This window comes from Cavia porcellus, unplaced genomic scaffold (genome assembly GCF_034190915.1).
Source record: "Cavia porcellus strain 051 isolate PalLab524CR breed Dunkin Hartley unplaced genomic scaffold, mCavPor4.1 scaffold_2, whole genome shotgun sequence".
Taxonomy (NCBI): domain Eukaryota; kingdom Metazoa; phylum Chordata; class Mammalia; order Rodentia; family Caviidae; genus Cavia; species Cavia porcellus.
Window position 1 is genome coordinate 28,146,898 of NW_026947485.1, and position 27,276 is coordinate 28,174,173.

Below are 27,276 nucleotides of genomic sequence, written 5' to 3' on the forward strand. Positions count from 1 at the left end.
ATGTGAAATCTTCCAGCCTGACCAAGAGTCACTGACCTCAAGAGCAGCCATTTAACCTCCATTACTTGGTTTATATTGGTAATATTTACATTGGGAACTTGATTAAAGCTGACCTTTGGAGAAAACGGAATCCAATCTGTATTTGAAAACCCTCCGCCTTCTCCAGCCATGTCAGGCATCATCTGTTTCACTTCTGCCCTAATTGGCCCACTGGCCTCCACTCTGCCTGCAGCCTTCTCTCTCCCTGAGTCTCTGCAATGCTTTCCATTTGGTTTTGTGCCTTTGTGTCTCAATAGCATACTTGAAAATCAACTAGGTTAGGAGCTCCGCCTGGTTGCAGTTTAAAACGGTTTGTCATAAATAGATTCTATTTGTCACAAGGTACAAAAAAAAAAAAAAATCACAGACTATCCCCTGTCCCTTCTGCTGTGGGGAACTTTTCCCAGTGTGCAGAGGTCCAGCTCCCACCTCTACAAAGACAAGGACAACTGAGTCCTCTGGGAAGGAACCTGTGGTCATTGGTTCAGGCTAGGACTCCTCTTCCTACATGAAAACTTTATCTGAAAGTGAGGACATTGAAAAAGTATCATCAGTTCAGACACAGGGAAGGAAGCCACCCCGAAGGGAGCAGTGCAAGCATGGCCAGCCTAGAAATACCACTCCTATGGCCTTGAGGTTACAGCTCCCAACTGCAACTCCGTGGTGTGAGGCACAGATAGTGTGAAAGCTCTCTACCACTGGATGGCTTCTTTCTGCAGAGGTTGGGGGGGGGTGTAAATCTCTCAAATATGGAGGGGTTTTCCAGTTTCTAACATGCAGTTTAATTTTTCCTTATCACAAATCTGTGGAAATGGAATTACTGTCCTATTTTTCAGAAGTTGAAGACAGATAGTGTTATTTTTCTCCGATCACACAAAGGACAGAACGAGAATGTGAGTCTAACTTGACACCAGCACAGACTTGGAACCCAGTAGCCCCACAGAGCCAGTTCAAAGTTATCCCAGTTTACTACATTGAAAGAGATGAGCGAGGGGCTTTAGTGTCAGTTCATTCACATTAAACATTACCTGCAGAGGAAAACGGAAGCAGAATCCATCCTCCCTCGGCAGGACACCCAAGTGCTATAGTCCTGCTTTGTTGGTTCTTTGGAAGGCTCCCCAAGATGGTGCTCATGTGGAGGTAGCATTGGACGTCACTCCAACACACAACAGGAGAGAAGATCAAATTATTGGGAATAATACAACATATTTAAATTTTTTTTCAAAATAATGCTCTTTTTTATTTCTAGGCGAGGAACCTCTTTCCCTTTATCTAAACAATCAGAAGATTTGGTTTTTTCAAAACTTAGCCTTCTCTGTCTATGAAGGTTATTATTGGCTTGGTTAAACAAAGTACTTGTTTATAATAGGTATAATAGATGATGGAGTCATTTTGAAATTACACAGTTGGTGTAATAAAACCAGTTAAAACCTTATTTAAAAAGTGTCACAGTTGGTCAAATGTATTAATGGCATATGGTTTTGTTTTCTCTTTTTTATCCCCCAGAACAATATGTGCATTCTCACTTAACAGAATGAGTACAGGATTAATGGAGCAAGATAAACTTTCTGCTGGCTTTTCTTATAGACAATCTACAATTTCATTAACTGACTCAACTTTTATTTACCCTTTCCACATCTCATCTTCCCTATCTTGTCTTTCTCTTCCCCATAGCACCCAATTACAGAATTCCTAAAATTCTGGTAATGTCCTAAGAGATAAATATTATATCCTATAAAGCATTTTTTAGAAGAAAACATTAATGCAGAAATTATACATTACATAAACAAAATGCCAACACTTCCAGGCATAATTATTGTTTCTCCTGTTGATATTTCCAACTATAATAGTAAAGAAAAAATATGCCCCAAAACATAATATTTCAGCTGCATGTAGTCATCACACCAGCAAAGAACATAATTGCATTATTTGTCTCCTCTGAAATCTCTCACTCATAGGTATGCCTTTACCAAGATTTCCTATTAGAGAATTACTTGATTGTTTCCAAAAGTTAATGCAGTGACTGGGGCTGCCAGCCTGCTCTACCTGGTCAGATGGGTCATCTTGGAATTGTACCTGGACTTTGCCCATGGCTGGGAGATGTCATCTCTAATCTACAACCTTGCCATGAATTTGTTTTTTGTCATAAATGAAGCATGGGGCTGTGCTTTAATTTTCCTCACTGCCCTCTGTCAAGTAATAACCATAAATATTGTCCTGAATCATTAAGTCACAACCTGAAATGTGATCCTGCCCAGCTCCCAATCAGACGGCCATCTGGAAGATGAAAGAAGTCTATTTGGGTTTCAGAATGATCCAGACTCTAATTTGTAGTAACAGTCTTAACAGGCTGTTTCAAAGACATTAACCAGCAACTTGTCTCGAGTTCTCAGGGAAGGCACATTGTCCGCAGTTGGAGGCATTTGCTTCAAGCAGAACCATGAACTGTAACTGCTGGAAAACTACCAGGCTCACTGGCTTTCAATCAACTGCCACATTCTTCCACGGACACTAGGTTTCTACCCAAGGGCAAAAATATATGCATAGAGCAGATGCACGCATAATATATCTCCAAATATTCTCTATGTCATAAGGAAAGTAAACATTTCAAGAGAAGAAAACAAATTGCAGCTTCTACAAGCAAACAATGTGACATGATAGACATATAATTTTTCCTATCACCCTGAGGTTACTTTTTCAGAGAAAGTAAATCATGCTCTTATTTTGCTGTAGAAATAATTTTGTAAACAGAAAGAAAGTCATTTTCTAAGGTCTGGACACATATGCTTAAATATGAGTGCACCGCTGATTAACAGGACTACTGGCCAAGCAGTTCATTTAAAAGTCTGTCCTTCTGATCAATAGTGGAGCAAACAGCATCAACAGAAATGACTTTTTATGTTCACTTGACTTTGGATTAGAAAGTTAATTACAGAAAGAAAGCAATGGAAGGGTATGATTCTTCTCCAAGCTGCAGATGGTATTATTCTCTCTAAATTAAGTATGTTGAATTTAATCTTTGAGTATCATGTTATACACTTTAAAAATGAAGATATTTGCATTTAAATAAATAACACTTTAGGCAGTAAGTGTCAATGCTGATTTCAAACAGACCAGACTCAATGCTGGTAGTTGCAAAAGTGTTAATTTGCAACCTTGAAGAAAGATTTCACACCAATTTTCAGAAAAGCCGTTTTTCTGCCTTAAAATGTGATTCAATAACTTTTCAGTAAAAGTTCAGTAAAAGACTTACTAAATATTTGTACACATAAATGACATAAAAAGGTAGATTAAATGAAATTTACATATATTTCTTAGTCTTATTTGATTCCAGCTTGAACAAATCCATGTTTTAAACAAAAATTCATAATGTGAAATAATCATGGAATTCTGAATATGGGCAAAAAAAATCATATTAAAGAATTATTGTTTGATATTCTTTAAGTTTTTTTTTTTTAGATAATTACTTAAATGCCTATGAGTGAGATGAAATGGTGCCTGAGATATGCCAAATATGACAGAAAAACAGTACTGGGTAGATGTAGTAAATTAAATAAGTAATGGTAGGTAGATGTAACAAGGCAAAGTATTAATAACTATTGAAGAGGAGTGGTAGACACCTATAGTTCACTACCCCTTCTTTCTACTTTGATCAAATGCTTGTGACTGTTTTCTAAAAAAAAATTTCAACCTTACATTTGTATCAATTAAGAGCACACAGCAGTGGTTCTGAACCCCTGGGGATATTGGTCCCTACCTTCCCCTCAGCTTCACTTAGTCACCTGGAGACAGTTTGGTTGTCACAACTAGTGCAGTAGGTTGGTACTAACATCCAGTGTGTACAGTCCATGCATGCCACGAAACGCTCTGCCGTGTGTGGGCCGGCTGCACAACAAGGACTTATCCAGCCCCAGATACCAACAATGCCTTCAGAAGCCCAGGCTGTGCGGGAAGGTGGGCAGTCCTGGCCCAAACTACCACAGGCAAAGACTAAAACAAGGTAGACTTGCAGGGAAGAAACAAGTACTTCGACTTCAAGTCAGGGCTGCTGGAACAGGGCAAGGCAGCTGTCTCCTCTCTGAACAGGTAACCTGGACATCCCCACCACAGGACACTGTTCCCAGTTCCAGAAGTGTACTGGTCTTGATACTTCAAGAGGCTCATGTACTTGGGCCCTTGGGCCCATGAGACTTATCAGGAGTATCACGAAAACTGCCAATTAATATAGAGTTTCCAGGTGAGCGAGGTTAAGGAGCAGTGTGGGTGGTCCAAACCTGGACCAAAACCAACAGGAGATGCCTCTATGTCCCACTCACTCACACCGGGCCCTGCGACTGGCACCTCAGGCTGCTCTCAGGCACAGAATGCTCATTAGTGCAGGCAGAGAGGAAGATGTGCCTGGGCAGAGGGGTGCAAGGGCAGACAGGGGACAAGCAAAGTGAAACCCCCACTTAGAAGGACTCAGCCTGGCCACATATGGGCAAGGAAAGGATTCTGAAGCAGGAGGCAGGTCTCCGGGCCCTGCAGCTACTGGCTGTGTAACTTCAGTAAGTCATGGATGTTTGGTGCACCAATTTTAGCGTTTCTTAGCAGAGGCCTGGAGTCTGCAAGACCTGGGTTCAAATCCTGATTCTGGCACTAACCTCAGTTCTGTGGCCTTGAGAAACTCACTTTTTGAGCCTCGTTCTTCTCCCCAGCAGAATGATGAAAAATGTACCTTCTTTATTAAGGAGGCTATGGAGATTAAACAAGAGACTCTTCGTGGAGTTCTGAGTCCAGAGCCCCATACATTTAAACACTCAGTGAATGATAGGTTCCACTGGCACTGCCGTCTTTGAATGTTCAGCGCCATGGGCTCTGCCTCATTTCAGAACAAGGTTGTCCTGAGGACCCAGCCAGATTATTTATGTGACAAAGAGCAACTTAGGCAAGAAAGCACCATGAAGACACTATCCAGTCTTCCAAGACAGATATACTGCCTCTGTTTCTTTGTCTCATTTCCTGGGCTCAAGGAGGTGCCACTGGGACATCTGCTGGGTTGGAGCATCTCAACAGCCTCATGGGAGCAATTATGGGAGTGAATAACTGCAATTTCCGACAGTGAGGGCTGGCTTTCTGTGCATAACTAACAGCAGAGAAGAATCGTCTGCTCACACAAGGGCCTGGTGTTCAGACCATGGGACTCCTTGGATTAGAGCCACGGCTTTGTCATTCTTATATGCCTTATCTACGGCCTCTCCATTCCACCCCAGCCCCCTTCCCCAGCTTCTATCTTAAACAGAGCCTTTCTTGATACATATTTGTTGGGTGAGTGGTTTTTAAAAATATTTTAACAGATTGTTCAGGCATCCCAGACAGCCTGGCTCAGTGTTGTGTGTGTCTAACCTTCCCCTGACCCTGGCAGGCTCCAGGGGACACATTGCGCCAGCCCACGATGCGACAGTTGAACCTTCACAGAATTGGACAGGGCTTGGAAATCTGGAAAGGACTGTCATGACAATCTGAAAATGTCTTCTTTTCCAGACTACTGAATGTTTGACTTACTTTTGGGTCAAAGGTCGGGTCAAAGTTGAAGTATCCCTTCCCAAGTCACCCCAAACTGGAAGGGAGCCCTTCAGATCTACTTTGATACAGTTTTTGCCAGTCTGCTGTCATCACCCTGTCCTGCTCCTTTAAAGGCTTTTGCTGTGAATGTTTTGCTTCTCCTGATGTTAGTTAAGTCCCATGGTCACTGGCCTATGATGGCCTACTGCCTACATGTCTGTCTTTCTGGCTAATCTGCCAAGCCAATACCTATGTGTCATAGCACATTTAGCATTCCCATGGGCTCTGAGAATGGAGCCCACTGGAGCTTTCTGGGAGTTTCTTTACCTTCCCCAAGGAGGCAGTAGTGGAAAAAGGGTCACTTCCCTTAATCACTCAGAGCTTCCTGGTGAAGCTGCAGTGAAGGACAATGTTTCCTTGATCCATTCTAGCCACCAGAGGAACGGAATTAGAACCACAGCCTACTCAGTCTGCAGGAGCTCTCCACAAGCACGATTCAGCTCTGTGGGGTCTTTCAAAGCCACAGAGGGAGTCCAGGGGCAGTAAGGAAGACATTCAAAAGATAAATTAATGCACCTCACATTTTATCTTGCCATTGTGTTCCAAAAACCCATCGACTACCTCCCTCCCTGGCTTGCTCAGGGCTGCTGGATTTTCTTCCTAAACAGCAGAATGATGGGCACCAGTCCTACCAGGCTGTAGACATAGCGTACTGGGCTAGCTGGAACTCTAGATCCAGACTATGTGGGTTTGAACCCTGGCTCAGTGGCTTATTAGTTGTGTGACCTCAACCAAGTTCCCCAGCCTCTTTATGTTCCCATTTCCTTATCCCTAGAATAGAGGTGATAATGGGATGTGCTGCCCTTCCCCCTGGGTTGTTGTAAGAATCAAATGAGTCCACATCTGGAAAGTGCTTGTATCAGCACCTGGCACACAGTGTTTATAAAATACCATCAGTGTTCAGGAATCCTATGTCCATTTTTCCATGGAATATGGGAATAATTATGGAGCTGCTGCTTTAAGCTCTGTAGATGATAGGATTAATTATTATATTCAAAGCTCTCCTTGAATATAATGGCCCAAAAACCACCTGAATCCTCATCATGGAGCAGTAACCAAAGCCGATTGCCTTGCTTTCTTCTGCTGTACAGTGATAAACAAATAGTAATAGCCACACGGCACTATTTTTCTTGAAGTTAGGTAATTTACCATTTTTAGCAGAACACTTGGAAAAAACTCAATATGTGTTAGTTATATGTATTAATACTACTAGTAGAGTACCAGTTAGTGGGAGCAGTAGTAGTATAGCTGTGACAGGCCAAGGTTCTTAGGTATCTGACCCCCAGGGGACATCAGAAATGTCTGGGGTATTGCTGGTTGTCATAACTGGGTTTTGCTTACTGGTATATGCTATACATGCTGAGCATACCGGTGCTGCTAATCACCCTACAATGCACAGCACAAACCTCCACAAATAATTAAATGACTAAAGCATCAGTAGTGTGAAGACTATTTGCTGGGATTGTGGCATTAGAGCCACATCCCAGGCTCCTCTGTAATTACCCTTACAATAGAAACGCCCTCAAGTAGACTTTCCTTAACTACAGGGAGCAAAGGAAGAAATAAGAACTAGATTAACTGAATTTAAAGAAGATATTTCTAAGGTTATCTTTAGGCTCTAGGTTGTACTGGGTCCCGGAATTATATAGCTGTTAAACAAATAAATAAATGGTGTTATAAGCTACTGAGTTTTGGGTGATTTTACATATATAATCTGGGTAGTTTTACATTTAAAATATTTATTTTTATCAATTTAAAAATTATTTCTTCACTCACTTGTTTATCACTATTTCTCCCCACTACAGCATAAATTCTTGAACATGGTAAAAACCTTGTCTATCTTGTATGTCTTTATAGGCCCAGGCTTCAAATAAATACTTTGAATAATGGGTTTTGAATAAATACTTGTTGAAGCCAGGCACGGTGGCTCACGTCTGTAATCCTAGAACTTGGGAGGTTGAGGCAGGAGGATGGCTGCGAGCTGGAGGCCAGCCTGGGCTACAAAGTGAGTTGAAGGCCAACCTGAACTGCAGAGTGGGACCCTGTTTCAAAAAACCAAAGAAACAAACAAAAAACTTGTTGACCCACTGAACAACTTCTATAACTTCTAGAATGAGGCAGAGCTGTAAAAACTTCATAAATAAAAAGTCTCAGCTTAAGTCTCAGCTCTGCCCTTTTACCTGGGAGATACTGGGTAACTCACAGTCTCACCAAGTGTTTAAATGTGTAATGCCCACTTCATAAATAAAAAATTCTTGTTCTGGCATCTTTCCCTGTTGTTTACCTTATCAGAGAGCCCCTGTGAAATTAAGAACCACTCTAAAATCAAGTTTCACGGCACTCATTTTCCACGATGTAGATTGAGGGAAGACAAGAAAGGCTCCTTTTTTTGGGCTACTGCAAGAGGAAGTAAATTTACTAGTGAGGTGGGCTGAGACACTCAAGTTCCCTTGGTTTCCTTCTTCCTATTTATCTTAAGTCCATAGCACCCAGAGTTTTATCTGGGTAGCAGCTGAACTTGAGCTTCCCCTGTAGCTAGTTATACCATGTGGCTCATTCTAGTCAATAGAATATGAGCAGAAATAAATTGTATAATGACATTTACTCAGAGTGGCTCCAAGAACATAGGTCTTAGTTGTTTTTCTCGTTACTGAGATAAAATACCCAACACCCAAAGTTAAAGGAAGAAAGGGTTATTTAGCTCACAGTTTGTAGGGGTTTCCATAATTCACTCCAAGGTGGAGTGGCACATCTCTGAAATCCCTGCACTCAAGAGGCTGAGGCAGGAGAATCACTAAAAGTTTGGGGCCAGCCTCAAACAAAGTGAGTTCAAGGCCAGTCTGAACTGTATAGTGAAACCCTGTCTCAAAAAGATAAAAAATAAAATAAAATAAAATAAAATATCTCTCCTAAACAGCAACTGATTCTGAGGTATTGTTGTATATTCACAATCCTTTCTTGTATCTCTAAATGATACAGAGTCTACAGTTCTGACCACATGATCTTAAGTCTCAGCTCTGCCCTTTTACCTGGGAGATACTGGGTAACTCACATCTCACCAAGAATTTAAATGTGTAATGCCCACTTTGAAACTGTGGTTTATTTAAAGAGTAATGAAATGATGAATGTGGAGTAGTGCATGTCCAGTGGCATCTGGGACACTGTTGGCTACCATAGTTATGACTATGGCACTGTCCAAACTGAGGCCAGGTCACCTGTGCTACGTATCTTCAACAGCATTTCCCAGTGACAGAGCTGTTTCTAAGAGTCGTTCACAGTTGACAGACCCATTGGGCAAGTAACTTGCATTCTCTCAGAGAGATTTCAATTTTCTGTTGTCCTGGACAATTAAAAGGTCATAATAGTCTCCTGCCCTTAGTGTTAAGCATTTTAAGCAGTGATTCTTAAACAGAACTTGTCTGGTCTCCTCTCAGCCCCACCCTTCCCAGCTAGAATGAGGTTGACATGGGATATTCTCATGGTTTCACTGCATTTGCCAATCTGGAGTCTGGTTGGTAGCCTTGGGAATCAAGTGGTCCAGTGGTTTCCCACCACAGGTGGCTCCCTGGGAAGAGGCCTCACAGAAAGTGCTCACACTAATGTCCTGAGTAGAATGTAGGGCCAACATATTTTGAGTCAATCAGGAAATTCCCTGTGAGCTGCAAAGGTTCATGAGAAAGTGCTTTATTATGGGCAAATTTAAAAGACTGCTCAACTCAAAAGGGACAAGAACAGAATTCATGAGAAAATAGGATAGGAATTCAGCCCTTAGGCCCCACAGCACTTTCTGATATTAACACCCATTCCTCGTTTCCTCCCAGATAGCAGTAAAACGGAGCATGAACCACAATAATCTTATCAAGCTACGCTGAACCAAAAAAACAAAAACACAAAACTCTCTCATGGTCCCTTGATGAAACTCATATCTTTGCCAGCATGAAAATATCTAGAACAACACAATTTTGGAGTAAGACTTCTTATTTTCCCCTGGCCTCTGCTATTGCATCAATAAAAGATCTCAAATATATATATATATATATGCAACTCTCCTGAAAATAATGTTCAGAGTGTTTTAAAAATAAGTTAGCAATATTCCTCAATTGCCCATAACCCACTATCTGAAGAAAGGAAGAGGCATCAGACCATCACTTGGACAGAACGCAGTTGTGGGTCTCAGTGGGTCTCTCTGCGTTCTTCTCATACAATAATGAAGGCATTAAATTACTGGGTCAGAGGCCTCAATTCACAAAGAAATAATATCATTTTATTATTTCTAATCTTATTAAGTTAGAAAATAGTCTTGAGATGTAATGTCATCCCAGAATGGCTGAAGTATTGATTATGTGAGCCTGTGCTCATGGATAATTCAAGGAGCCTGATTTCATTTAATTTTAGTAATTTTCAAAGCATTCCAACAGATTTTCTATAGAGCAAATAATCCTAAATTATCTCCATAAATAATGTAGATATACGGTCAGATTTGCTTAGTATTTACCAGTCTCACACTTTGCATTATGAGTTAGAGACAAAGGATTATTTTTAATCCTGTTTTCCAATCCCTAGTGTACTCCTCAAGGAAAATGGGCCTTTAAACACATATATTGCAATTCAAAAAAAATTAAATGTGGACATTATCAAACTAGGAGCTGTGACAAACTATTGATGCTGTCATTTTCCTGTAATTGTATTGTGTCTAAGGCTGAAACCTCAATACTCTATGATTTGAGATTATGCAGGAAAAGCATATGGCCAGGCACGTGACAGTGTCAACCTACGGCAGCAAATTTCCAATTTGAGACCTGTCTAGATATTGAGAGGCTCAGGAAAGTGATGTGCCAGGAGGCCAGAGCCCCCTTCATCCTGAGCAGAGATTACCAAGTCTAAAAAGTCATCACCCTCTTTGACCAGCATGGCCACATTTGTGGCATTAGTTTAGTATCCTTTACACACAGACATTTATTTTTTTCCTTCACCAAACAAGTGTCCCAGGTGCTGCTCTATGCATTTGGATACAGCAAGCAATGAGACTCGATTGTGCCCTTGATAGGTAGTAGAGAAAATAGGCAAGTCGATGACAATGGCAGTGCATGACACTGTACAAGAGAAAGTGCTTGGTCCTACAAGCTCATGGAAGGCTTCTGGACAGAGAGGATCTCAGATGAGTCTCTAAATGTGATGACACACAAAGCGGAGACGGGAATGAGGCTTAGTATTCCAGGCAGAGAACAGCACGTGCAAAGTTCTACACATGAGAGAGAGCTACAGGAACTGCCAGGAATCTTCTGAGTGATAAATTGGGAGTACATGGTGTAAGAAGGCAAGGCAGAACCTCAGAGTCCAGCTCCTGAAGGCCTTGGATGAGGTTCTGTGGAGCAGGCGTCATGGGCCTGGGGCCAGCTTTAGCTCTGCTCCCTCCACCACTGGGCCCACCATGGCCTGCGTTTGATAGGCCAATCAAACAGCCTCTCCTTCATCTGCTTCCCCCCAATGTGGTTCATTAGCCTTTCCTCATCTCTGTTCCCAAGATGTTGGGAGCAGTAGGCAAAGTGCCTTCACATAATTAATGAGCCTGGAGTTGCCGATTCAAACCCAAGACTCACGCCCTCAAGAATGTTTCCTCTCAGAATATTTATTACCTCAGAAGACATGTGTGGGCAGAGCATGTTATTTAGTGACCTATAATGCCTGAATAATGATCACAATAAATCAGACCTCATTATTATATGCGGGAGAACCGGATAGCCCAACTGGTTAGGTAATGAGGTCTAATTTAATGCCCTTGTATTATTCTACACATGTTTTCTGGAAAGTGAGGGGTAAATTGGGGGAAGTGGGTCTTGAGGATCCAGATGCCCTGGGATGCTCAGCAGTCACACAGGGAGGCTAGTGGCCCAAACATATGTTAGGTGTCAGAAAGTGCATGGTCAGCAATGCTCAGTTCTCTCGGTGGGTTACTCTAAGGCCTGGTCCTTCCTACTGGCTCAAGCAGGAAAAGCTAATAGTGAGAGCTAATTAGAACAAACAGCACCACCCTGGGAGCTATTTCTTAGAAGGAAAAGGCCTGTTACACAGGCAGAAAACACCAGCACAGACAGTGAAGTCAGAGTCTCCATGCAGAGATCTATAACTGTCCCAGGGCTTACTTCATTGGCCAGGCTTCTCAGACAGGCCTGTAATTGAGTCTTCCCAGAGTGTCAGAGCCAAGGTAAAAGGCTGTTGATGCACCCTTCTTTGAGTGTCACCAGCCCTCACTTATTTCTTGTGAGGAGGAAGAGGCTTTGGCCACAGCAATCCATTATTGTGGTTATAAATTGTTCATGCACAATCTTTTCACATTGATTACTACCATCATTAGTTTGGGCCCATCCCATACCATAGTCAATGGAAAGATCAATTGTAAGCCATATGATATATAAAAACTTGTTCCTAAAGCATCTAGAAACTGGAATCATTTATCTCTTGCCCACCAAATTGTAAATCTTTTCCTGCTATTGGTTTCTTGTTGGATGGTAGATATTAAGAAAGAGCCAGCCAGACAGCTCTGTGGAGGTGGCTCACTCTGGATTCCCATGGAGCCTCCAATATTCAAAGGCAGTTACAAAGTGTGTTATCTGTGTGCATGGTCACACGGGCTACCACAGTCAGCACTCTCTACACTACAACACACTCTCTCCCTTCTTCATCAGTAGCAGTCCTCTCATTTCTATCGGTGGCATGCAGCTAAGGCCAACAAAGCACACTACCCTTGTGAAAAATAATATTAAGCAAAAACCTTCCTAGTCTTCAACATCAGTAAAATAATAATAATGCATCTTTCCTGAGAAACCATATGAGCATTTATTGCTGCAAAGTTTAGAAAAATGCTTTATCCAATTGCCTTTGGACTTAAATAGAACTCTTATGTAGGCCTCTCTCCTGAGACATCTGGGCTCATATTCAAGTAAGAAGAAAGTTGCAAGATGATCACCCCAAGTACAGTAGAATAACTGCTGAGAGAAACTCATGTTATAAAAGCACTCTGGAAAGTAGAAAAGGCATGTGAACCCTTCAAGAATCCCCTATGTTGTAGCTCAGCCTGCTGAAGTTTAAGGAAAATGGAGCAGTACATGGTACAGCCCAGCACCTGCTGAGCAGAGTACAGAGAAAGGGGAAAGGGCTTGGTGCCACTGGGCTACCAAAGGAGAAGCTCAGAACAATAAGATGGGGTGAGGATGGAGGCAGACTGGTGGGATAAGAGCTGTCAGGTTTGCCTGGGGTTCAATGTGATCAGCATAAGATGAAGACTTAATATAATCAAAACTATCTTTGAAAAACACTTAGGACAATGACCATTTTAGATGCATGAAATGTACCTCGAATGGCACTAGCATGGCACACAGTATACAAAGAGGCTGATGCTGCGAAGGAACTGCAAGGCAGAAGTCAGCTCAAGGCAGAAGTCAGCTACAAGAATAGCAGAGTCGGGCCTCCCACTTTGGTGCACTTTCACACAATGGCTCTGAAATTTCAATCCTTATCAGAACCACTGGAGGCTGGTTACGGGATGGGTGAGAGAACCCCTTCCTGGAGCATCTGATTGTCTAAATGGGACTGAAAATATATATTCCTGGTGATGCTTCTGTTGCCGTTGGTGGTGGTCCAGTGACCAACTCTGAGGATGTTTTAGAATATTTTGTGGATGGGTGGCAAGAATTTTCTGCACCTACCATCTCTTTATGGAGCTGTGCTATATTCTTTGTACAATTAAAGCCACATTTCCGCCTTCTCCAGTCTCCAAACGATCATCTGTCTCTGACCATAGTATCTTCATTTGCTTCATTCTGTGATTGCTCTGATTTCCAGATTGCACAAGAATGTGTGATGACTTTCATATTGTTTAAAGAGTTCTAAGAATCTTTAATCCTTGCTAATATTGGCCTTCATTTTTCCCTATCATTCTACCAACAGAGGCTAGATTTGCCAGAATATTCACAATTTTAATACATAGGGTAATACTCTTGTTTTCTTTGAAATAAGTTGTCATGTGTACACATTTCTAGCTCCAGAAAAGGGACTAAAATGGAGTAAATAACTCATCTCTCATAATACCCCCAATACAAGCTAGAGAGCTAGAGCATTTTCAATATGCCACAGTAATCTTTCACCAGATTATAAGACTCAGAACACATAGGAGACATACATGACAACACATTCCTATGTGTATATTATACAAACATTATAAATATTTAAAATATTTCAGAGACAATAGTTAACACAGTAGTTCATCACAGATAACACTTAAGTGTCAAATTCATCCTGAGAGTGCATAGCTGAAATCATAAATTGTTTGTGAGCGCCACTAAATATATATTACTGTCAAAGAGATAAGTAGAGGCAGACAGTTTTCAGTGAGAAAAGAAGAAAAGGCAGATAGATATTCAACACATGTCTTACCTCCCTGGTTTTGGAAGGTGACTTAGGTAAGTTCTCCTGGCCAGTAAAGGAGCCATTAAAAGACTATTTACATAGTGAAAAGAGAATGATACTGAACAAATTGATTTAAACTATGTTTTCCTCAGGACCAAGGGAGTCTCTCTCTCTCTTTTTTTTTTTTTTTTTGGTCTTTTTCCTTTTTACCGGTACCGGGGATCGAACTCACGACTGCCTGCTTTTAAGGCAGGTGCTTATGCCGCTGAGCTAAACCTCCAGCCCCTACCAAGGGAGTCTCTTATTCCAGAGTGTATAAGTCTTTAAACTGTAAGAAATTTCAGAGTTAATTTTATCTTCTTTTTCTGAAAATATCTAAGAAGCTTTGGTTAAGAATAAAGCTCCGTGGGTAGCTGTTTGAATTCTTTTTTAAAAAAATAGACCATATCTAAGTACCTATGTACTACATATTTTCATATATAAATTGGTAATTAAATTTAACCAAATGATAATGTTTTTAAAAAGAGGATTATTTTCCCTAGTATTTGAAGGTGAAACTCTCCTTTGTGTCTTAGTTTTCCGTATCTGGGCCTGAGAGTAGAGAGGGGTTCATACCATCCTAAACATATACATGGTGACGGTTTCTGTAAACATGGTCTCCCAGGAGCCCAGAGGGCTCTGGAAACGCATTCTTGCAAATCCATTCCCATCTCAGGGATGCAAAGAGATCCAGCTATATGGAGATGCAATTATTCAGGAAACACTTGAGGAATGTTCTATAATAACAACACCAGGGTAATTCCAGTCTTCACTTCTTTCATACCTCTAATTTCCTACCCTCTTGTTGAATTTTGTGAAAGCATGATTCCCCCCTCCAAATTTTCTAAGACTATTATAGCCAATATAGTCCAAATCTTTATTTTCTATATTACCCTGTCATTAAAATAACATCCACATTCAAATACTTTCTATTATTTCCAGCTTAGTGTGGATAAAGGTTGTAATTCTGGAATGGACCTAATTACAGACTCCCTGCTGCAATCTTTGGCAATTGCGAGGTTTTCCAAGACTTTTACAATCTGGACCTCTGACATTTCCCAAGTGAGCATCTACAAGGATCACTGGTGCCTGACTGCATGGAGAGATGTCAGTCTCGCCAAGCGCTGGGCATTTCGTTTTTGGACAACTCATGGTGGGCCCTTGCAGGTGTGTAGCAGATATGTTTCTGTTCCATAGGGCAGTCTACATTGACGACTGTGGAGGATATGTGACATTTTTCTTCATAATTGCATTTTGCAGTAACTATAGATTGTTCCTGGGTCTTATTACATCACTTTTTCTCTTTCAGAAAATCCCAGACTCATGCTTGTATTACTTAAATAAATGTTAAATATTCTACCAGAAGATCCCAGAAATTTTAATCACTTAACAAAAGAAAAGTTTATTTTTCACCCATGCCATAGTCCAGTGAGATTGTTCCTGTTGGGGAAGCTACCCTCCCCATGAGGATTTGGGGACTGGGCCAAGACCCTCTCAATCTCATTGTTTAGCATCTTCAATAAGCAACTCCTAAAACTCCCAGAATTGTCCTAGAAGTCATTCCCAGCCTCATCAGCTGCCAGGGCAGTGAACAAAAGCAGGAGGTTTCATAGGCCAGGCTGGAAATGGTGCAAGTCATCACCGCTCATGCCCCTCAGAACTGAACTCAGCCGCTTAATCACAATACAGGTTGGAAAACACAGTTAAAGGTGTAAGGAAGGGGACACAGGTTTTGGGAATTCCCCAAAGCTTCTGTCACCGTGACCTTTACAGCCTGTCCTCATTTATATCTAAAATATCAGTCAAAAGCCTCATGCATTTGGAAAGTGTCTGAACTATAAGGGTACTATATTCCTAGTGGATTAGTCCTGAGCTGACTCGCTGTCAGGAGGTGGAGCCTGGTTAGAATTGGCTTCCTGGGGGTGTGTCCTGGAAGTCTGTATTCTTGTGTTTGCTCCTCCTTTCTCTCTGTTTCCTGCCTGCCAGACGTGAAACACTTTTTCCTCTTTTGTGCCCCTCTGCCACACTGTTCCAGCCTAGAAGCCAGTCACCATTGACTGAAACTGGGAGCCAAAATAAACCTTTCCTTGTTTAATGTGTAGGTACTGGGTATTGAAACTAAGCCCTAGCCCTTTCAGATGTTCCATCTTTGATGGAAGATGAAGACAGGATGGAAACACTGCTGACTTGCTGTCTGCAGGTGCTCTCATTCCTGACATCCTGGTATGGGGCACCCAAGGCCTGCCCTTGGGGAACATATGCTAGGAAAGAGCAGAAACGAAAAGATGTGACCAAATGACTGCCAAGAAACCAGCTCTTTCGTTACTGTTGACATGTGAGTGTACACTTAAAACAATTAAGCAGAGACGGCAGGAAGTTAGGCGTGCAAAGTGAGAAGCTCAGAGACCTAACTGGTAGGTGGCCCACAAAAATTTTAGCACCTTTTTAGTACACTGCTGGGGCTGATATTTTGCTACAGCCTTCCATGTCACCTGGGAGGCACATCTGAGGAGTCTGATTTTGCTGAGCTGGACAAAGCAATTTTCTGGTGTCATCTCATTTGTTACCTACTGTGAGATGTCAGCACTGTGCACTGTGTGGACTCAGGTGGTTTGTGCGTGCCCAGATGTGTTTGCATACAGACACCCAAATGTCAGAACTATGAGAAAAACTCTTGGAGTAATGACTATATGATGCCAGAAACCCAGCGAGTTAACAGTCACCAAGGTCTTGAGAGTAATTTGCTTTTCATGGTAAACCCTAGGAGACCTTTTCCCCTACTGTTCCTATTTTGAGTGTAACTTTATCTTGTTTGCTTTTATAGATGGTAAAGGCTGGAAAGCTTTAATACTGAGCGAGTTCTTAGATTTGATTTGGTCATCATTCAGCCAGTTTTGCCAATCCAAACCGGGTTTTTAGAGTTCCCACGGAGAGAAGGGATTTGGTAGTTGGAAGATTGCACAAAAAATCATGATCACCTCTGCCTCCCAAACCACATCACAAAGGCCTTAAATAGTGGAGCTGGGTCAAAGAAAAGGCTATTTTCCCCTTTTAGATTCCACTTTTCTGAGAAAGACCACCATCCCTGGGCTCTGCCTTCCTTCTAAACAAGAATAACCTGGATTCCAGGAGACACAGGGGACCTGTCAGAATCTCTCCATCCTGGAACTTTAGTTCACTCCCTTCTGCCAGCCCACCACAGAAGTGCTCCATTTGTGTGGCACTTAGCCAGGAATGTCGTGTTCAAATCACCGGAAAGATTTTCTGTGCTATTCTTACAATGCCCCCTCCAACGTAACTGCTCAAGATACTTCTGAGGATTTGTTCTACTTCTGGCTTTACTTCTTTCCTTTTTTCCCTGGCCCACATCTCATGTTCCTTTTTTCCAGTTATTACCTTCACCGTCAGTGGGGGCAGGAAAAGGAAATTTTTAAAAAACTGTCTCCCTCCTTCAGTGGCTGGAGAGGGACCTCATTCCCACCTTCCTTGATTCTCTTCGGAGAGACATTTGAGTTCAAGATGGTCACGCAGGTTTGAGTCTGCAGTCAACACCCGAGTACCTATAAGGCAGTACTGACTTTTGTCACTGATGATGAATAAACTGGCAAGTTTCAAGGAGCCCTGAAATATGGCAGAGGCCTCACTCTGAAAGGCAGGCAGGGGTCAGCAAGGCGCTGAGGAGCGATGCTGAGAGGGTGGATCCTGGTGACAAACTGAAGGGTGTTCGCTCTTGTGAGAAGGGGCTGCTGCTCCCCACTCCTGTTCACAGCTGCCAGGCAACACAGGACCTGCTGTGCCTAGATCCACTGATTTTTTTAAGCCAAGCTTGGAAAAATATACCTGTATAAGTTATTCCCATTCTGTGATGATGAAAACCAATTCAAAAATTTAAAAATACTATGCTGGCCTAAGCAAACATATCTGAAGGCAGATGCTCGTGGGGCCTTGGGTTTGCAACCTCTGCCAGTAATTCTACCCCTCTACAAATAATTGTGAGCTGGCTCTTACTGATATGCTCCTCTTGATCCTCTGTACGCTGGCCAGTCATCGGACTCCCATATGTAGTAGTAAAATAAAACAACCCCCATTAAGAACTTATCACTCGGAATATAGATAAACAAAGTTAACTCCATCTACAGTGAAAAGTGAGAGTCTGCCTTGCCTCTTTTTTAAAGTTTGGTTTTTTCTCAGCATTTTAAATTACTCATCATTGCTGGAGATAATTTTCACTGAAAAGAGAAGACCTTTAGAAGTCATTAAAATCTGAGAGTTGGCCACAAACATTAGCAATCAGCAGTACAAGGCAGGGGTGGAGAATTCCTCTCAATTAGACCTCAAGAAAGATCTGTTGATGGATTGGAAAAAGAAGAATTGTCTAAACACTGCCTGGGGTTGGGGGGGGGGAGGAGTGTCTTTGAATAAAGGTGCTGAAAACCTCAAACAAAGCAAAAGGCCTGTAAATAGCCCAGAGACAGCCCTGTCTGGTTTAGAAAGGAACGGGGGTCATCCCTGACAGGTTCCCATAAAAGAGAGAATATGCTTTCCAACTGGGTACAGGGGAAGGAGGTGACTGGGTGACAAGCAAGTAGCTTTGTGCCCCTTTGGCCCAGATATCCCCAGAGTTTGAGACTGATTATTTCAAACATAGAAGTCCCAGCTACTGAATGTATCATTATTATTATTATTATTATTAGAAATGAACTGTACATCCATTGAATCAGTTTCCTGTGCCCCTAGATGAAAAATACTGTCTTAATATAATTAATGGGCTTGAACTCATAGTCACCGGAGAAAGTTATTTGACACCAGCTGATTTATCATCTATCTTTCTAATTAAGCATTTTTTATTAATCCGAGTTTTAATAAGCTATATGTCTTCACACCAAAAAAAAAAAAAAAACCCCAAAAAAGGTGAAACTAGAGAAACATTGAACACAGTAACAGAGAGACTGACAATTTTTAATCATTATAAATTCAAGATAATAGTTGATTATTTCATGTTTCTGGTAGGGACATGTGAAATCAGGCACACACTAAATAACCCAGTCTCCCTGCCCACATGAAAACTGTCTCTTCGTCTTCTAATTTCTTAAAGGAAAAATTCTCTCCAGTGAGGTTTCTTCGTTGTTCCCCTAAAACACTGCAGTTTAAGAGTCTGGGCAAGCAGGGCTTTGGGGTGGGGGTGGGCAGCAGTCCCGCTGCCATACAGGTCGCACAGTGGGTGAAACCAGCTCCTGTGCACGCGAGGCCCTGTGAAGGGAAAGAAGATTTGACTTACTTGTGCTTCTGTTCTAGGGGTCAAAGAGTGCATCTATCTTATGTAAAAATCCTATTTTCCATAAAAATTATGTAATGATTAATAACCACAGTGACAATGTTTTAAAATTTTTAACAGGGTAAGAAATATAGAATCATCATACCAAAAAAAAACCAACCAAAACATATTTACAGGCAAAATTAAGAAACACACCAAAATAATTATAGAAATTTTCCTTGATCATGGGGGAATGTATAGTCTTTCCACAACAAATCAAAATGAAATGTCACTTTGGTCTGATAGGAAGATTCTCTCCTCCCCATTATTATAAAAAGCAAAGAGTGGAAATTAATTAAAAGCACTTAGAGGTTTATTGGGTTCAACTCTTCTATGCTGAGCATCAATTCTTTTCATAATTAAAATGCATTTCATAATTTACATACTTTTAACTTATGAAGTTGAGTGTCCTTGTCACTTGAACCCCATCATCTAAAAGCCAGGAGGAGCGACAAGAGGTTATGGACTGACTGTGCCCATTTGTCCAGTTTAGAAGGACCCAGGCGTGGACACTGGTCCTCAACCTCAGCACCAAGTTGCATTGTCTCTGAAGTGAAAGAGAAATAGGACCTCTCCTTATTTCTCTCCACTGCTTTCAAAAGCCAAGTCCTCGATTTGCATGGGGAACATGGTGGAGAGGGAGTTTACCACATCACATTTTCATCTATCTTCATTTAGATCTTTACATTTCTAGAGTTGGTGATTGATAGCCTCCAAACACATAAACACTCTCCACCTGTACACAATGCACCGGGGACTGTGCTGTCACAAAGACAGGATCAAAGCAGAAGTGAATAAATTCTAAAATCCACTCCTTGGCGAGAGTAAGTCCCCGGATGGGCTATGGCCATGGAAGGTGACAGTTTCTGGATGCTGTTAGTTTATAGCAAATTGAAGTTTTGTAGTTTTATCTATTACCAGAAAAGCCCTCCAAAAAAAATGTAGCCAGTGGGAGAGAAAGCAGGAGCCCCACCGTCTCATTTTTAACAAGGACCAGCTGAAAAATGAAGGCGCACACCACACAAACCATCTTATGTCTGCCAATTCATTTCCTGGCCCCAATAGTGGGGCGGGGGGACCTCGTGTTTCCTCTTATGCAGGCCAAACATGGCAAAGCACCAAGGGAATTCTGAATGGAATCAATTGCACTTGTTACTAACTGAGTTTTCTTTTATTCTTATATTACCAAGGGCTGGATACTCAGCTGCAAGCAATTATAATGAAGAGTTACTGAGTAATGGTTTCCAGATTGCTCCATGATGGGGCATTAATTGAAAGGGACAATTTAAGAGCTTAGGCCATGTAAATGCATTTCTTATTCTGTCAGATTGAGAAATTTCTGCATGCAGAGGACTGAAATGCTCAGCACTGATAAAGACTTAATAATGCTCATTTAAACAAGCATTTTCAAAATGAGTTTCACGGTTTTTAAGAGAACAAATATAAAATAAACCCGTGGGCTTATTGATTATCAGGAAAATATTCTAAATAGCGTATTTGTATGTTGCACTCATAGCCATATACCTTGCATAAAATGTCACTTGAGTAGTTTGTTGCATTGCAAAACCAGGTAAACTTTCAGGGAAATTTTTATTTTTTAGGTTGCATGCTATTATGATATATATTAAGTGCTCTTACCCCCTGGCTTTCTCTATAAATACACATTTTAAAATTTTAAGCAGCATTTTAAAACACATGAGTTTTATACACGTGTGCATCATTTAAAGTTTAAAACAGTATCTTAAACAGATTTGCATGCATATGAATATGGGCACTCATGGAAATTAGCTATCAAGTCCATATCAAAAATATTTATTTTAACTTCACCTTTCTTTGATTTCCCTGAACCCCTTTAAACAACATTTTCAAAGAGGTTCTATGATGTAGCACATTAAGGACAAATATCATACAAGAGAAAGTTATAGCCAAGCAAGGAAAAAAATCTCTGCCCACATTTAATTAAAATAGAAAAAGACTACTACTAGCTTGTAATATCTCATTGCAGATTTTTGCGTTAGTATCTGTTTTATTTCTGAAAAAAGAGAGACGAATGGAAGGAAAAGATATAGGGAAAGACAAATGGGTGAAGGGATGAATGTTTAGATGGAAGGAAGTTTGGATGACAAATGGGTGGATGGAAATAGATACAGATACCTTTTAAGAATTAAATTCAAAATTGAAAGAGAAAGGGCCACTGTTACTCTTTTTCATTATGTTTTCAAAATCTGAATTGTCATTGGGAAATTGAACTTTTACCCTTCCTTCTGCCTTAAGCCTTTCTCTCTCCCCCTTCTGGATTTGTGCAGAGGAGCTGTGGTGCTGATGGTGAACTGTCTCAGGTTCCCAGAGACCTTGACATTAACCATACCTTGGGTGGCAAAATGGGTAGAAGAGAGATGTTGTCAACCTGGGTAAATTGAGAACATCCAGTCAAAAAGAACGAGAGGAAAGGCCTCATTATTGCTGTTATTGTAACACTGCCCATTTTTACCCATTCATTCAACAAGTCAAGCTGGGTCTTTCCCTCCATCTATCACTTCACACGCTATCCAAGCACAAAACTAGGATAAAATAATTTAACTATTCTTGGGCATACCTTCATTTACTACACATTTTATAGACTATTTATTGGATCAAAACCTTTCTTATTGGATTAGTTATTAACTTAATGAAAGCCTTGAATTAATACCTGCCTCTTCACTTCAGGCTGCTCTTTGTTTGGTAACAGTGAAAGCAAGTTTATCAATGTTGAAAAAGTCTGGTGGTCGTTCATGTTCCCTCTATAGTCAAGGTCAAATCCCATAAGAATGTCTTACACAATGGTTCCTAATTCAGCAATAAAGTAGTCTAAATTAATTATTCAAATAGAACTGTTAAGAATTTTACATGAGAGGGAAAGCATTCTTTGCCACAGAATAAAATAGAGGTGTCTAATGCATTCGTATACCCACTGCCAGCAAATAACATTGTCTCAAATGGTCCATTTTTATCCACTAAAGCTACAAAATACATTTCTCCCATATTTTGCTGCCTTTCATCTTTTTTCCAGTCAAGCTAAAATCTGAAATTTTAATCCAGGTTTCAGAACCCTATTATTTGTCTCCGTCTGAGAGGTGGAGGTTTCTTTTGGCCAATATGAAATCCATTAATCTATGTGCCAGTACATTCTAATAAAGATGTGAAACAAAATGTAAATATCTTTAATTTAAAAACATATAAACTGAACGAGAAGACTTAGTCTATCTCAATTGGTTTTGTGGTTTCTCATTATGTGAACTATACTGATAAATTCTCTTAAGTCACATAATAACTGTGCGTAAGAAATGTAAGATTACAGCGTGTTTGTAAAACATTATAGGGGTAATATTTCATCCAGCCATTTCCTGGGCTGCTGCTCTTCCTGGTTGAAGTCAAACACCTGAACAAATCCAGTGAATTTCAGGCCAGAAGATTCTGGCAACAGCGTATCTTGATCAAATAACTCATTTAAAATCCAGTAATTAAATGTCCTTCTCAATCCTCCACCAGCTGGGAGAAAGAGATTCAGGCACATTCTGTTTTGATAACATAGTTTATGCTGAAGAAAGTTTGGACACATACATACACGCATAACTGAATTATAAATGAGCTTGATTATCACCCCAAAAGGCTATCATAACCTTGGATGCTGAATGTAGACTTAATTTCAACACTTTAAGGAAAAGAATTAATGCTGAATTCATAGACATCCAGGGATAGGTTTGGAGGTTGATGTAGGGGGTCAGCTTTTTTTTGAAAGTTTCAAAGTTGTTTAAAATGCAGGGAGGATGCAGAAAAGACCCAATTTCCCACATGGACAAAAATCCAAAGCTGGCACCTTAATGCTAACCCTAAACAGTTTTGCTTGAATAGTATGTGGAAAAAACCACGATAATTCCTGTGTGTACGGGCTCCATTCAAGCAAGGCGGGAGCAACCTTTGAGAGGGATTAGCAATCAAACATTGAAAATCTACCATCATCACACAAGCTTGCCTTTTCATTTTGCACAGATCATAAAACACATAACACGGACCAGACCCTTGTCCGGCAAATGTTCACATCCTAATTTTTAAAAATAGCTTTTATACACGATGGCTCCCTTCAATAAAACAAAGATTTGTTTATAGCTACAATTTAATTAAGAACCTTTCCAGGAGGAAGATCTGGAAACCAGGGATCTTATTTTTCCTTTCCTTTTCTTTTCTTTTTTTCCACCAGGGTTGTATGTTTATTGGTTTAATTTTCCCTGAAGTAAAAATACACTTTGAAATGTAACATGTCATTATGTAATTTGTAGTAACAAAGTGCAGGCCCTTGCACACGACAGCAAACAGGACCACTCCAGCTCACAGACTGTCCCCACGTCCACTACCCCTCCCCACTCTGATTAACAGCCTGTATAAACATGCAGCCAACCAGAACACCGGCCAGTGCACTGTTTGGTCAGCCATAAACCTGCCAGCCCAACACAGACACAGGGGTTTTATGCAGAAATCTTAATTTTGGAGAAATGATCAAAACTAAGAAAACATGACCTCTATAGAGATAGGAAAAGGCTGACCTTCATTTTGATTATTCCCAACCCAAAAGCAGGGAACGATGATCTCATTGTTGAAGGGGAAATGCTTAATGAAATGCCCCTAAAATGCAGTTTCAGAGGGGGCATGGTCAGATAGACAACCCCTGAACTAAAGAAAAAAATCTAGAAACAAAAACAAACATCTCCCTCAAAAAACCCAAAAATCTATTCTAAAGAAATTTTAAATTGATTGACATCCCAGGATGGATCCTCTCCATCAATATGTTTGGTGGGAAAAAAAAATGGATCTTATTGTGCAGAAATAAATGGAGTTTATACAAAAGGGTGCTTTGTTGGTTTTTTTCTCTTTCCCACTATTTTCATTGCTTTTGGCAAAAAGATCATTCACAGATCATTCACATGATGGAAAATCCAAAGTGTTCGTTCAATGTAAGTCAAATAATTAATAACAGTTATTTTTAAAGTTGTTTTAAAGAATATCCTCCTAAGACAGCAAACTTGTTTTTTCTGGCCTAGGACAGTTTTTCATAGCTCACTTTTTAAAAACTGACACATAATAATTGTTTATAGTCATATAGCTCAGTGCAATATTTCCACACATTTATACAATCTGCAACGATCATAGCTCACTCTTGAGATGACACAATACAAGCTTTTAAAAGAACTGATTTTTTTAATTCTCCTTTTTAAAAACTATGCTGTGGCAACGACAGTGATGAAGTTAGCTACTCCAGAGACTTTGCCTTAATCTGGCTCCTTCTTGATAATTCTTTGATACCTGGTTACTACAGGTAACCTGGTTACTACTGGGCTTCACTGTAATTCCTCAGAATCTTCATCTTATTCTAGTTCAATCCTTCAATTTTGAACTTTTAATTTGTTTGAAACAGAAACATGGTCAGCCATGGCCAGGCTGTCAAGGGACCCCCCGCCAATCTTTAGTCATCTAGTCATGTTCATATATGTTTATTTTTCCCTCTTTATAAGAATCTGCATGTTTTATCCTGTGCAATTTTATGCTAAAGTAAGTTCCCAAATATAATAAGAGAGTGCCTTTGTTTTAGAATCACCTTTTTTTCCCATGGATGAGGAACTGAAGTACAAAGAATTTCAGCAATTTGCCTCCAAATCACACAGTGAATGACAAGAGTACCTGAAGGGCTCACCAGACAGCCTAATTCAAGAGCAGATCTAAAAGCCAGGCATGAAGGCCTGTAACCTCAGCACTGTGGGAGGCCGAGGCAGTAGGATCTAGCATGGGCAATTTAGGGATTTAGCAACACCTTACCTCAATATAAAAGGTTTAAAAGGGGTAGAGGGGTAAGCACTGGATTGTAGCACAGTGTGAAGGCCCCAGTTCAACACTCAGTACTATAAAACAACAACAAAAACTAAGGACAGATCCATATCTCCTCCTACAGCCAGTGTGCCAAGGTGATGGGAAGTCACCACAGTGACCCCATTTAGGAAGTAAGGGAGGTACATGGGGACTTGGAGCAGCATTTTCTTTTCTGAGTTAGAAAGCTTGGAAATACTTACAACGCTTGCATCTCTAAGTCTCTGTTCCCTTACTGGTAGAAAGGAGAAAAATTTGCAAGATTTAAATAGAATATCATTTGGAGCATTTAACTTACAGATTTTCAGCTTCATCTTCTTCCGTACATATCAAATCCATCATTTTCCAGTGAGTTTTTATCATCATAAGTTTAATTACATAATTTATAAAATTCCCTTCCTGGGGTACAGTTAGTTCAACAAGGTTTTCTCACCTTGAAAGGAAGGGCAGGGAGGGAAAAGAAAGAAAGAAAAACAGAATATTTTGTTACATGTATATGAAACACATGGGGCCACACTGAACTGTGAGTGCTCTCGCCCTAAAAAATGAAGTAGATCTTCTGTTGTAAGTACTGTTAAAATGTAGGCACTCCTGCCTTCACTCTAAAAACCAGTAAGATGGTTTCTGACTTTTGGCACTGGAGAATGTTCATTTCAAAAGCGTGTGGTCACTGCACAAGGATGCTCCTTTTGTGAATAGGGCAAGGAAGGTCAAGGAGGCGTCCTCACAGGTAAGACATTTACCAGTCCTGTAGCTGGGGGCCTCTTCATCACAGACTGCCTTCAACAGACTCCCTTACTGCTGGATTAAGGGGAAACAAGCAAAACTGTTACAAGTAACACTTCAGAGAGTCACCCCCAGGACCATTCCAATTCGGTGTTACATGACCTAACATGGAAACCATACTAGGGCGCCATCTCCTTGAGATGGCAGAAAGACAATGGATGTTCTAAATGACATTTCCCAGCTCGCTTGTCTCTTTCAAATCATTTCCATTTTCTCTAGTGTACCCTCTCCCCAGTGCTGCCCCATAAGCCCTTGGGTAGAAGAGGGCCATAAATGCTTTCCACGATAAAATAGTTGTTAATAAAGAAACAAATTCCTTTCCCCAAAGCCTCTTCGGGTAGAAGCATATTCTACTTTTTCTCCAAGGCCCTAAAACTACCTGTGCCTCCATGTGTACTAAAGAATATTTTTATTCACAAATTTAAACTATAGTAATCTGTTGAAAGGAGGACAGATTCCCAAATGAGATTTCACATAATCCTTGCCTTTGAGATCATCCGTACTTGTAGCCCAGTATTTACACAAGATGAAATGATTTACTGAATCGAGTCTGGAAAACTTGGAGGGCAACTCCAAAAGGCAAGAACACGTTGCCGAGTCAATCATTCATCCTGCCAAGGAAACTTCTGTAGTTTCCAAATAGTTATGAGACACCACTCCATCCAGGGCAGAGAAGCTGTTGGAAAGACAGGAGGTAGATGGGCCACACAGCCAGCGTGGAGAGCTGGAGCCTTTGGCGGGGAGTTTTGTCCTCCCCAAAAGCAGACAGAGCCCTGGAGAGAAACTCGCATAAATAAAGCAAGGAGACAGCTTCAGCTCTGCTAGGAGGCTCATCTTTTCCCAGATCAAAGCCTGCGCCAGACAGACAGCCTTGTGGAACAGAGTGTCTTTTCTGGAATGTCCTACTCAGGGAGAGATATGAACTGGAGCCACAGCATTGCCACCTCCAGCCAATGACTTTCATGCAGGAACTCTCACAGGGTCAGGAGTCTGGAGCTGCTTAGACCACAGAAGATCAATGCAAAGATAAGACTTTACAGCCTTCAAATATTGAAAGCTGAGATCAGATAGTTCAAGGAAAACTTGCTTCCTGCCAATTCCATCTATCTATGCAACACAGAAAGGGGATGGGCTCAGTACAGGGTGCTGGCTGGGATGCAGGCTCTTGGAGGCAGGTTGCCAGGTTTTGGCAC